This window comes from Oreochromis aureus, linkage group 3, assembly GCF_013358895.1.
Source record: "Oreochromis aureus strain Israel breed Guangdong linkage group 3, ZZ_aureus, whole genome shotgun sequence".
In the NCBI taxonomy this organism is placed as follows: Eukaryota; Metazoa; Chordata; class Actinopteri; order Cichliformes; family Cichlidae; genus Oreochromis; species Oreochromis aureus.
This window is the reverse complement of record NC_052944.1, coordinates 77,562,740-77,575,804: the sequence shown is the minus strand read 5'-3', so window position 1 is coordinate 77,575,804 and position 13,065 is coordinate 77,562,740. Positions and strand designations below refer to the sequence as shown.

The 13,065-nt window shown below is 41.3% G+C and overlaps 1 long non-coding RNA gene and 1 pseudogene across 1 annotated transcript; both read left to right on the top strand.

Moving 5' to 3' along the window:
* Window positions 1–276: 276 nt before the first annotated feature.
* LOC120438263 lies at window positions 277–4,469 on the top strand. Its single transcript, XR_005611742.1, has 3 exons — window positions 277–1,965; window positions 2,123–2,263; window positions 2,420–4,469. It is a non-coding gene; the product is annotated as an uncharacterized LOC120438263 (long non-coding RNA).
* Window positions 4,470–7,571: 3,102 nt separating this feature from the next.
* On the top strand, window positions 7,572–9,850 carry LOC120434347 (annotated as a pseudogene).
* Window positions 9,851–13,065: the final 3,215 nt, after the last annotated feature.

Below are 13,065 nucleotides of genomic sequence, written 5' to 3'. Positions count from 1 at the left end.
ATCTCCTCTTATTAGTTGGAGGCGATTTTAACATTGCTCCAGATCCTTCACTAGACAAATGGCCACCTAGTTCAAATAACTCTCTGTCCTGTTGTTTAAATACATTTATGTAAAAATTTCATTTAATAGACATTTGGAGAATTAAAAACCCTAAAGCCAGACTATTTACAAGGACTAACAAATCCAACTCTTCTAAATCCTGTATTGACTTCTGGTTAATATCTGATTGCTTAAATAGGAATAATGTTATAGCCAATATAATGCCAACTCCACTCACGGACCACAAATCGGTATCACTTCAGGTCTTTTTCAATACTAATGCTGCCCAAATTTGCAGGAGCTGCTACTGGAAACTTAATAATTCCCTTCTAAAACATGAGAAAGTGATTGAAGATATTTTGTCATTAATCAAACGTTTCTGGGATAAAGCCCTAACTAGTCATCTCTACTGTCAAAATTGGGAACTCTTTAAATTTGAAGCCGGTAAATATTTAAGAGAGTATGGCTCATCTGCAGCAAAACAAAGGAAAAATCAAGAAATTAATGTAATTACTAGGATATCTGCTCTCACTCAGATCCCACCAGAGAACATATCTGAAGAAGATAAAACTGACTTAGCTTTGCAACAGAGTAAGTGAAATGATATCTATAAACTGAAAGCAGAGGGAGCCTTTGTGAGATCAAGGAGAAGCTGGTTTGAAGAAGGTAAACAACACTCATCCTGCTTTTTTAAATTAGAGAAATCTCGTTCTAAACTTAGTTCTGTTCGGAGACTTAATATTGACGGTATTATAACTGATGTCCCCCGAAAAGTCTCCACCTATTGCTCCAATTTTTATAAAGATTTATACAAGTCAGTTTGATGAGAGTGCTGCTCTGAACTTTATGGATCAAATCCCTGATGTGCGAACAGTAAAAGAAGATCAGATGAGTTTCTGTGATAGGCCGATATCTATTGGTGAAGTGCTGCTATTCGACATCTTAAACTTAATAAGTCCCCAGGAACCGAGGGCTTAACCTCTGAATTTTACATTACTTTTGCAGATCAACTGGGTCCATTTCTTCTTAATGTATACATTGAAAGTCTTATAAATCAGTCTCTTCCCCCCACTTTGTCACAAGGTCTGTTAACCCCAATCCCAAAGCCAAAGAAAGATCCCACTTATATTGACAATTGGATTATTGATGAAACTCAGTCTGGCTTTATGGCTTACAGACACATATCCAACAACATTAGACTTGTTTTTGACCTAATTGATTATGCAGATTTGTGTAGGGATGATAGCTTATTCATAAATTTCTGCAAAGCGTTTCATACGATTGAATATGGTTTTATTTTTCAGGCTTTTTACAAATTTGGCTTTGGTCCTTACTTTCAGAATGCAATTAAAACAATGTCCAAAAATGTAAATTGCTCCATCAAACTACAAGCCGGTACACTGTTGGGTCTTTCTAACACAGGCCCAGTGCTGGAACGAGACAGTTTAGCTACACAGCAAAGGCACTGAACACCAAGTAGGCAAAGTTCTTTGCGTTACTCATGCACGAGGGAGATCTGCCTGGAGCTAAGTGTCGTTCCAACCACTTGACCTCCGTCAGACTCTCAGCCAGGTTCCCCATAGGGCTTTGGAGCGCGATGTCATGGGGGTGGGTGTGGAAAGGATTTTGGCCTGATCCACCATTTTCGGGGTCTAAGCGCAAGCGGCAGGCGAAGGAGCGAAAGCACAGCCATGGTTCGTACTTGCTGTGTGGTCGGCTGCAATGTTTGATCTTACGATCGGCACGGGAATAAGCTTGGGTTGTCTTTTTATGCTTTCCCAACCTGGAAGCAATTTCAAGGAGCTCAGGTATCGGATGTTACCAAACGAAGGCGTCGAGCCTGGATAGCAGCCGTGAGACGAGCTGATATCAAGTTCTGTTCCATCTCCCGGTATCACTTGGTGTGCTCCAGACATTTTCATTCCGGTAAGTGCTAAATATGTTCATATCACACTTTATAGCTGAATAATATTATCGTTGGTGGTCTTGGAAGTTATAGAAAATGCGATCAAACATTGAATGGACTGACTTTGCAGACATATGTGCTATGTGAAGATTCGCTAATTCTTTCGCACAACTGTAGGGAAGCCTGCCTATGAAATGGATCAAACAAATCAAGACTGGGTACCAACGCTACACATGGGGCACTCCGAAATCCGAACATCACATGCAGACCGTCACAGGAGGCGAACACAACGGGAACAAAAGAAAGCACTAGTAGGAGGTAAACAACAACCGCACCCCCCACCACAATCTCTTATTTTAAAAGTTGATCTTAGTGTCCGTCAATCAACACATACATTTTTGAGTATTCATACGGCCTTAATGTATAAACCACTTAAAAATTTCCTTGTGTATTTGCACTCTTTGTATTGGACAGGCTTTCACAATGGAGCAGCAAAGTGTGAAGGTGAAGCCTCAGCAGAAGTTACCACAGAATAGCAGCCAGAGATGAACACCACAGAAGAGCAACACCATAACAACCCTGTGATTTTGTCTGAGGGCCAGATTTGTGATGGACAAGTAGAAGCAGAGGTAACGGGTGCAGATGCAGAAAACGGTGATCTCAGAGAGAGACAGACAGAAGATCAAAGACCGACAATTGATTGTGTGCGCTGTGTACAGAGCAGAGCAGAAATAAACCGGCTGCTGGAGGAGAACAGAAAGCTTGTCTTGGACAAGACAGAGCTGAATGAAAACTTTTTACAGGGTGACATGGAAAAAGTGAAATATTACACTGGTCTTACTTGTTTTGCTATTTTTATGTCTGTGCTAGACAATGTAAAAGCTTTCCTACCAGCATCAAAGAAACTGTCCCATTTCCAAATGCTTTTACTCACACTTATGCGACTTAGACTTGATTTTCCTGTTGTTAAGAGATTTTCAAATGTTTCAAGTATTATTCCCACTGCCATTTGTACGTTATTGAAAGTTTATCTTTAATTTCAGTGTTAATAGTTGTTTACCCATTTATTCTTTCCATTTAATCGTATTTTACTGCTTCACTAGAAGTGAAGCTGAAGTAAAGACAAAAGCATAGTGTTCTCAGATATGATTTACCCAGTATATTTCCTCTGCACCTGGTTCTCTACGAGCCGTTTCACTCCCAGGAAGGGGAGAGCAGGACGTTCTTATCTATACACTCCCAAATACCAAGAGGGGCCCATTCTTCAGAATCACACACACACACTCTGAGATCATACACACACGCACACACACACATACTCTGAAACGCTATAAATAAAGAACTGCTGCATACGCTGGTTGTGAGCCTGAGACAGCAGCGCTCACCCAGCGTGCGCACGTTGTTACCATCCAAACTGTCTTGAGTGTCTTTATTTCGCCTGAAGAATGTCTTGTTTAAATATTTACTCCTTACATTTATTTGGTCCTTCGAGCCAACAGAGTGACCTCGTCGTTTCCTGGATTCGTGAACCCACGCTGCAAAGTCTGTCGCGACAGCCTGTTTCTAGTGAAACAGTAAAGACCAACTACGTGAATTCGCCGTTGGCCAGCGTTTTTAGCAAGAGGTCCACGATCCCAGGGAGCGAGGAGGATTCTCTCTGACCGGCATTTTCATCCGAACCAGGTGAATATAAACACTCAAGAACACATTGCGGCTAAAATCGGTTTTTAGATTGACACAGTTCTTAAAAGACTCGTCCTTTAAGAACTGGAAGTCAGGGATCTCACTCTTACGAGTGAAAGGACTCGCCTGTAAGACGGAACTGGCAGTCCCCTGGGGGACTCGTTCCGCAATTAAAAGGCTGGAAGTCAGGGATCTCACTCTTACGAGTGAATGAAAATAAAGGGATCTCACTCTCACGAGTGAAAGGACTCGCCTGTAAGACGGAGTTTGACGGTCCTGTGTGGGGTCACTCCGCAGTTTAAAAGGTTGGAAGTCAGGGATCTCACTCTCACGAGTGAATGAAAATAAAGAACATGTCAACTAAAATAGGATTGTAGTACCGCGTGTGAAGTTTGTGTGTTGTTGAGGAGCGAGTGACCTTTTGAATAGAAACAACAGGTTTCTGCACCACTCTTACTGTTTCCTGTGTTGACCGATGTACTGGTGAGAAGGGGTCAAAGGTTGCGCTTCAACGCATAAAATTAAGGCCGCCCTGGGTCTAGACCAGGGTAGAAGGCTGCCTTAATAACCTCCCCCGACTCTAATATCAGCGAAGGTCACACAGAGTGTATGTTGGCAGTATTAATAAATAAAAGCAAAACAAGGTGATTCCAAATACAACAAATCAAAATACATATAGGAAAAATAAAATTATAAGCAATTTACAATAAAATATTATTGATAACTCTAAGCCCAAAAAATGGGAAATAAACCCGCAAAGCCTGAATTGACTGCAGATGAACTATGGTTAGAAAAGAAATGCCCCGGTGCAGGACAAATAAGCGCAAACAGATGGAGAAATCCTAAAGAAAACCTAAATGTCCCACGTGGGAGGGAAAATGCATTAACTAAATTATAAGAAACCCTCCAAGCAGAAATAAATACTGAAAAGGAAGCTAAAAAGAAATCAAAACATACACAAGAGTTGTAATATTTTAAAGCATGGAAAGAGGAATGAAGTGGAATAAACAAAAGGTTAAATTAAGGTTAACTTAAATTAAAGCAATGAAATAATATTGGGAAGACAACCAAGCTGAATGAATGGAATGCGTGAAACCAGATAATTCACACAAAATATATCAAATAAAAAAAGAGAGATGCATAAGGCATATTAAGGCTGTGTCATTGTTCAGCCAAGGAAAATGTCTCCAGCTTGGGAAAGGGTGAGACTGCAGCTCACCCTCAGCCCTTGGTGGACACAAATAAAATATTGTAATATACTATTGCTGTTATATAAAAAGATAATAACATTAATAATGAAATAATATTAAATATGAGGAGGCACCTCAGTCAGTTGTGATGTGAGGTGGATAATTGTTAAAAGTAATCTGTATCAAGCTTAAGGTTTGCTCAAATTCAGTATAACGACATATGAGATGAAGAAAATAAAGAAAATATGTAAACTAATTAAGTGCATAGAGACACTTGACCCGCTTGTAAACCTGTCATCCTAGATGAGATTTTGTTAAGATGAAGCAAACCTATACTACCAAGCTAATGAGCAAGATACACACTTTTTATTTTGTATTAATTTCTTTTGTTTTTAAGAGCAGAAGCTGCATGATATTAAAAGCTCACACATGCAGCAGTCTGTGATCTCAGTTTTTTCTCTCACACTTCTGCTTTGTTTCTGACAGCAGTTCTTTTTCTTTTTGTGTCCCAACTCGTGTGTAAAGTGTTCATGCCATCAGCAACTTGTTTTTGTTTGTTTGTTTTGTTGGTTTGAAAAACAAATTTGTGATCATACTTGAGGATCACAGTGACACGAAATGATTAGGCACATGATTTACTGATGCCTAGTTTTAGAGCTGTGAGCTACGAGCTGTAAGCAATGCAAAGTTTTTCCCAACTTAGAAGTTTGACATATGTAACATATATGAGATATATGAATTATTTTAAAACGAAATAGAAATTGTCCAAAATGCCTTAAGAAAATATGTAGTGCTGTATCTACAGAGAAAAAAGGAAGAAGAAGCATTCAGTAACTTGGAAATAGCCTTTCTACTTACATGTAGATGGAAGTGCAGGTTGCATGAAAGCTGTTTTAACACAGGCATTTGGAGAAAAACAACGTCTGCTTGCATTTTGCTTCTGCAAATTAGACTCTGTTGTGTACAGGCCGGTGTAGCTGCAGCAGAGGCAGTCAGCTGACATTGTTTTAGGACACACTTTAATCATCAAAGTGCCCCATGCTGTGACTTCTGAAACAGCTCTCTTCATGCAACTTCATGCTTGATGATGATAATTTCGGAGCCAGCTGAGAGCTGGGTTGTGAGCGATGCTTTGTTTTAAGTGACAAAGCAGAAAAGTTAAACTTAGTTTGTTTTGTTTGTTTGTTTGTTTTTTAATACGAGAGAATGGTAATGGATAAGAAGTGATATTTTGTTTAAGTGTTGAAGAAAGCTAAATACTGCAACATACGTCTAGTGCATGATCTGCGAGCAATGAATGGATCATCTTATTTATCTTTAAATAAACTCCAATTATGGAGACCTGAGTCACATACTTAGGGTACACCCTTAGGTGAAGGCAGAAAGCTACTAAACAAAGAAAAGAAGCTATATACAATGCGCGATAGCCACAAGACTAAGCATTCACATTCTTTCTGACTCTTAATGAGCCTGAGTTATGACCTTGGCTCCCTATTTTTCTGCCTCCACCAGAGATGGGAGTGAAGCTCCCGTGGAATGTGCTCTGTTCTCCTTACTGCATCTATAAAAATAGCATTCAGTAACTTGGATATAACCTTTCTACTTACATTTAGGTGGAAGTGCAGACTAGATGAAAACAGTTAAATTCAACAAAGAGTTCGATTACTCTGGAGAAACGGGAAATGTGTCTGTAACAGGAAAACGTGTAACAGGAACTACATGCCCATACAAAGGAGCTGACTGTGTCAAGACGCAGACAGACAGAGAGACACAGAGACAGCCAATATGTTTACTCTAACTGTTTTAATAGTTTTGCAATTTTCATTAGTTTTATTTTTCTTTAGTTTTGACTTAAGATTTTAAAACTAAACACATTTTTGCTACAAAATCAGTTAATTTTGTGACCACTCATTGCAGTTTTAGATAGTTTTACTTTTGTTTTTATTTTTATTTCTGTTAACGAAAGAATTTTTTTTTTATTTTTATTTTTTTACTTCTAGTTTTTGTTTTTTTGTTGGTTTGACTTATCGATAATGAATTTGATCTGCAGTACGCCATTTTGAAAATATGGCATAACAGAGGGCAACAATTTTGCAGACCAAGCAGCAAAATCAGTAGCAGTACAAACAGTAGACGCACTTATGGTGACAACACCTCTATGCAAATTCCACTGGATATCTTGAGAAATGAACCACACATTTGTGCCATTACTAGAGCGAAAGAAATGGTTGAGGTGCGGAGCAATTCTACAGGATGATCTGATCATATGTGATGGGAAACCGTTACAACCAAGTCTTTATACAAAACAGTAGCTCTTGTGACACATGAAGTTGTTCATGCGTCAACAGGAGGGAGTCTAATTAGTTAAAAACACTAGTTAAAGACACTTCTATACATTAAATTTCAAACAAGTCAATAAGAGAAACAACTCTAGCAGAGTGGATGACAAAGTTGCTGGAAAACAGAGAAATAGTTTTGAACAATCAACTGCCGAGTGATTCTCTTCCAGTTTCTTGCAGGTTGAAAAAGGGTTGAACCAATCCAAGAACCACAATCTCCCGAATAGAAAAGTGAGCAGTAAAGTCTAGACTGCAGACCGCTCTAACCTCTGGTGTTCACTCGGTGGGGAGAAGGGCTATCAGTGGCAACACTGAGACACTCGCTCCTCTTGCTGGGTGTCTACTCATTGGAGGCCAAGGGTGTGTCCACGGTCGAGAAGAGGAGAAACGCTCACAGAGGGAGACCTGATGGAGATGGAAATACTAAATGCAAACCAGGATGCCCCTGAGGGTGAGAAACCGCACAGACGACGTCGATGCTGGACAAGAGGATGCCAACTGACCACTGTCACAACGATGTGTTCCATGCTCGTGTTCACAGTATTCTTATCACTGGCCCTGGTAGGCATGAACACGGCCTGCACCAGCAACCCATGTGACCCACACTGCCCCGGATTTACCGGCAGGCTCCAAATGTGACGTGTCCTGAAAGGGGAACCATTTTAAGCTGCAGCCTATGCCCAGAAGAACGCGCAGCGCAACGAGAAACAAAGAAGTGGAGAACAATGCTGCACCTTCATACCTAACAACACTGCAGCTGACGGCAGTCTGACCAGAGCCCTGAAAGACTGAAGACCCTGAACGAGAGAATGAAAGAACATTCTGGAGTGGACACTTCCATGTGGGACAGCTGGATGGACATGTTTGGAAAGTACCGCAGCCTAGTGTCATCAATCCTGGTGTCAATAGCTGTTTTTGCAGCCATATTGACCCTATGTGGCTGTTGTTGTATTCCTGCATAAGATCCATGATCAACAGACTGATAGCCACAGCTATTACACCGGACCCTGTTGGCCAAAAAGAAATTATGACACTGCTGGAGCACGCCGACACTGACTCAAACACCGGCAGCGAAGATGAAGAAACAACCTGTAACTAAAAGAAAAAGACACTCCTGTTAATAATGAAGCAACAGTTAAAAATGCACTGTCAAGAGACTGTATGCTGATAAAAGTTAAAATGTGTAAAACAAATTAACAACAGGAGGGATATGTTAAGAGATTTTCAAATGTTTCAAGTATTATTCCCACTGCCATTTGTACGTTATTGAAAGTTTATCTTTAATTTCAGTGTTAATAGTTGTTTACCCATTTATTCTTTCCATTTAATCGTATTTTACTGCTTCACTAGAAGTGAAGCTGAAGTAAAGACAAAAGCATAGTGTTCTCAGATATGATTTACCCAGGACATCTTCTCTGCACCTGGTTCTCTACGAGCCGTTTCACTCCCAGGAAGTGGAGAACAGGACGTTCTTATCTATACACTCCCAAATACCAAGAGGGGCCCATTCTTCAGAATCACACACACACACTCTGAGATCATACAGCCACACACACACATACTCTGAGATCATACACACACACACACACACATACTCTGAAACGCTATAAATAAAGAACTGCCGCATACGCTGGGTGTGAGCCTGAGACAGCAGCGCTCACCCAGCGTGCGCACGTTGTTACCATCCAAACTGTCTTGAGTGTCTTTATTTCGCCTGAAGAATGTCTTGTTTAAATATTTACTCCTTACACCTGTCCAGCATCTTAGTTATCTATTCAATGTCTCCCACAAAACTCTTTCTTCTGTCTTTGCTGATACAATTGACGTTTTGTATGCCCGCTTAGGAATACTTGTACACTGGCCAGAGAGGCACTGTTTGCAAGCAACAATGCCTCCACAATTTATGGAAACTTTTGGAAATCGGGTAGCCATCATTGTTGACTGTTTTGAAATTTGTACAGAACGACCATCTAATTTAAAGGCTCGTGCTCAAACGTACTCGCACTACAAGGGTACACACACCATGAAATAGCTGATCGGGATTACTCCCCAAGGTGCAATTTCATTCATTTCTAAGGGGTGAGGGGGCCGTGCATCAGATAAACACATCACAGAGCAATGTGGCATTCTTAACAAGCTGTTACCAGGGGATGTAGTTTTGGCTGACAGAGGCTTTGACATCAGAGATGCGGTGGGAATGATGTGTGCGGAGGTTAAGATCCCAGCATTTACAAGGGGCTTCTGTCAACTAGATGCCAAGGACATTGAAAATACACGAGCCATTGCACACCTAAGAATCCATGTCGAGCGAGTAATTGGCAGTTTGCGCAACAAGTTCAAAATGCTACATACCACCATGCCAATCCGTTCTCTTCTTCCATGTGAGGGTGAAGACGTTACCTTTCTTGATAAAATTGTGCGGGTGTGTTGTGTTTTGGTTAACATGTGCCCCAGTGTGGTAGTGAAGCCAGACACACATGAGACTTGTTCTTGTTAATTAATGATTGTGAAAACTTTGAGTATGTCTCTGAAGAAATACTACTAGGAAAACCTTTTTTTTATGTGTAATTGTATGAACACACTGACATTACATTATGTAACCATTTCTGTATCTGTATACTATAATTGACTGTTTATCATAGCTTTGAACTCTGTGTTTCACTAAAATAACATTATAATAAAAGCCAGGTAACGACAAAGATCTGCATTTGATGCTTTATTTTACACTTTGACAATTGTTACATGGTAAGTGCTGCAGTGTTGAAATCAAGTTATACATATTTCAATGCACTTCTGACATAAAAACTACACATCAGAAAGAAAAACTTTGTGACCACTCAGGGCTGCATTTCGCATAGAGAAATGTTTTCCTACTAGTTCAGGAAGGCACACCTTCTGAAAGAACTCCTGAGCTTTCTTTAAACGCGATTCCCAGAAGTGCACATCTGGGAAGATGCGTACAACTGCCATGTCTTTTTGTGTCCAAACCACGAGGTCGCAATGCTTTGCGTTGGACACAAACACCTGTGTTTGCACTTGTGAGTAAAAGTGGTGTGTCTTCTTCAAGTTAAGTCCATTTGCTGTCAACTCGAGGCAGAAGTCTTTGTCATGTGCACCCAATGCTTGCTGAATGCTGTCAGATCTGTACTTAAATGGACATTTAATTTCCAGGCACCCCTTCCCACAACATTCACACGTGGTTAGACCGTCAGGAGATGCACCTACCTACTTCAGGAAAAGCCGTGTTAACAAGAAAACCACACATACGGACCTGTAGGTTTTTGTGACACGCTGACATTCTCTGGGTGTAGGCGTGGCGAGCGTCCTGTTCATGCTCCAGTCCCCAAGTTGTTTGCACAGTATAAACCGAGTTCACAGGGTAGCAAACACGATTAACCACAGTAATGGCGGGTTTTTCTACAGTGGTGGCACACACAGCGTGCATCATTGAAGCCGTGATTCTCCCAGCAAGCCAAACATACCATTCTGGGCTCTTGTGTTGTAGTCTTGTGTGTACCTCAATAGCTTCTGCCTGTTCTTCAGTAACTTTTGCTGCGTTTTCGTACTTTACACAGTGCAGTTGTAGCTCGGTAAGGCCAAGGGACTCTGCTCCTGTGTTTTGCAAACACGCCAGAGACAGTGGTAATGTAGATGACTTGACACTGTGTGATGTGTAGTATTTCTCCAATCCAGACAAACACACTGCTTTATTGTGTTTTTGAAGTGTGTCTAACACTGGTGACAACTCCTCAAACGTAGAAGAAGGAATCTTTCTTTTTGAAGGACGGCTTCTTCTGCCTTTCACCACAGACGGTCCGTTTATATTTTCATCAAGAGTCTTTTTTTGTGCTGCTGAAGATGTAAAGTCAGTGTTATGGCCAGCCGCTGGCAGTATCTTGGTTGTGTTCCCCGGCAAACCCAGTAGGCTGATTCATCTGTGACAGTCTTTGTGCCATGGATCCGCACTGTTGCCTCCACTTTAAACAGCAGTGCAGCGACATGGGTGCAGGTCTCCGCAACTCCGGCCATACAGGTGCAGTGTGTGGCTTCGACCTTCCCCGTGGTGCTTACAATTACCCATGGCTGTAATGCAGGTTCATTCAATCTTTGGGAGTGCAGTACCTGGAACATACAAGGACAAGGTTGATGTAAAGACAATAAATGAAATGAGACAGGGAGGACACAAATTGGCGTTAGGTAATAATTTGCCTGATTATCAATGTGTTTGCTTGCATCTACTTTACAATTATGGGCACATAATAGGATAACGACATTTTAGCAGTTCAATGATAAATGTATAACATTAATTATGGCAGGGGGTGGACAATGGCTATTTCACTCGATGCACTCCAGCCGACTTACCTTGGTATGAATCACGACGTACTCGCAGTTTGGCGGCTTGAAAATAGCCAAATCTTGCACCCAGCCGTTTTTAAATTGTATGTGCGCCTCCAGTGACTTGTAATTACGGAACTGGTTCGCTGTGTAGGCGCTTACTCCACAAACAAGATAGGTGAAGATATCGGGGTAGGACAGTGGCAGTAAGTCGTCTGGGTCTTTACTCCACTGCTGTATTTCATATGGGTCCAGATTTGCGATGCACTCTATTTTTTTCAAGTACCGCTGCTTCGCCTCTGGACGCAATTGGTCTCTATACCGTCCGTTTTCTTTGGAGCTGCTTTTAAGCATGATTCTTGTCGTCGTCGTTCCAACACAGTGTCTCTTTTGATTCGTAGACCCCGAAAATGGCGCCGCGCTCCCACAATGCATTGCAGCGTGACGTCAACTCCAAAGCCCCATAGCACTCCTTTTATTGTGGTTACATGAATATGCATAGGTTCATTAACATATAACATCTTACATGGGAATACATGTGAACAAAGAATACCTTGTCTCTCTGTGTGTGCGTGTGTGTGTGTGGGTGTGTGTGTGTGTGTGTGTGTGTGGGGGGGGTCAAGATGTGACCCCGTGAAGACTCCCCAAAGCTGGTGCCAGGAGTCTAGCAGTCCATCTAAACAAAAGGCACTTAGACTAAAACTGACATAGATATGTTTATCCTGCCATAAAACAATAAGACAAGGTACGACCTCTCCCATGCTCCCAGGATGTGGGTGTGAATTCCAGAGCACTCTGGAATGCACACAAAGCCTTTGCAGCCTACTAAAGATCACACATCCTATCACTACACAATTGATTATACACCTCTAAGCATATATGGTTAAATATTTCTTAATACAAATGACAATAATAAAATATAAACCCATCATCACCACCCTGTATTGTCATTTTTAAGGCTATACGGCATATATATATATCTTCAGCTCTACACCACTTGTCAACATTTTCAGTGCAGGCTTCATTTCATACACACACATTAGCCTTAGCATCCATGTCACTCTGCTGCAACAGTATGTAGTTGGTAAAAGTGTTAGCAATTATTTTATTCACCATCAATCTTACACATGGCAGGACACAACCTGTAAACAAGCAAAACAATGCCAACAATGTAAGATTGGGAGTCAACAACTTTAAGAACATATTCCACCATGGTCCAGATGTCAACCAGGCTATCCAGCCTTGTGACGCATCTCCTCCCGATGTGTGGTCTGCCACATATTTCTGCAGAGCAGTTAAGTTCTGCAGTGCTTCATAGATGTCTCCTCCAGTTGTATAACCATCCGGGATAAACGTACAACATGTCTCTCCAATCAGCTTACACACTCCTCCTCGTGATGCTGTTATCAAGTCCAGGGTCAGCCTGTTCTGCAGTACCATCGTTCTGATGGCCTTTTGCTCCTCTGCTCTGGTGCTGTCCCCAGAGTCTTAGTGAGATTAATGTGTCGCAGTAGGGCATACCAATCTCCACATGAACCCGCACCTCTGCAACTCCGATGTTTGGGATCAGACT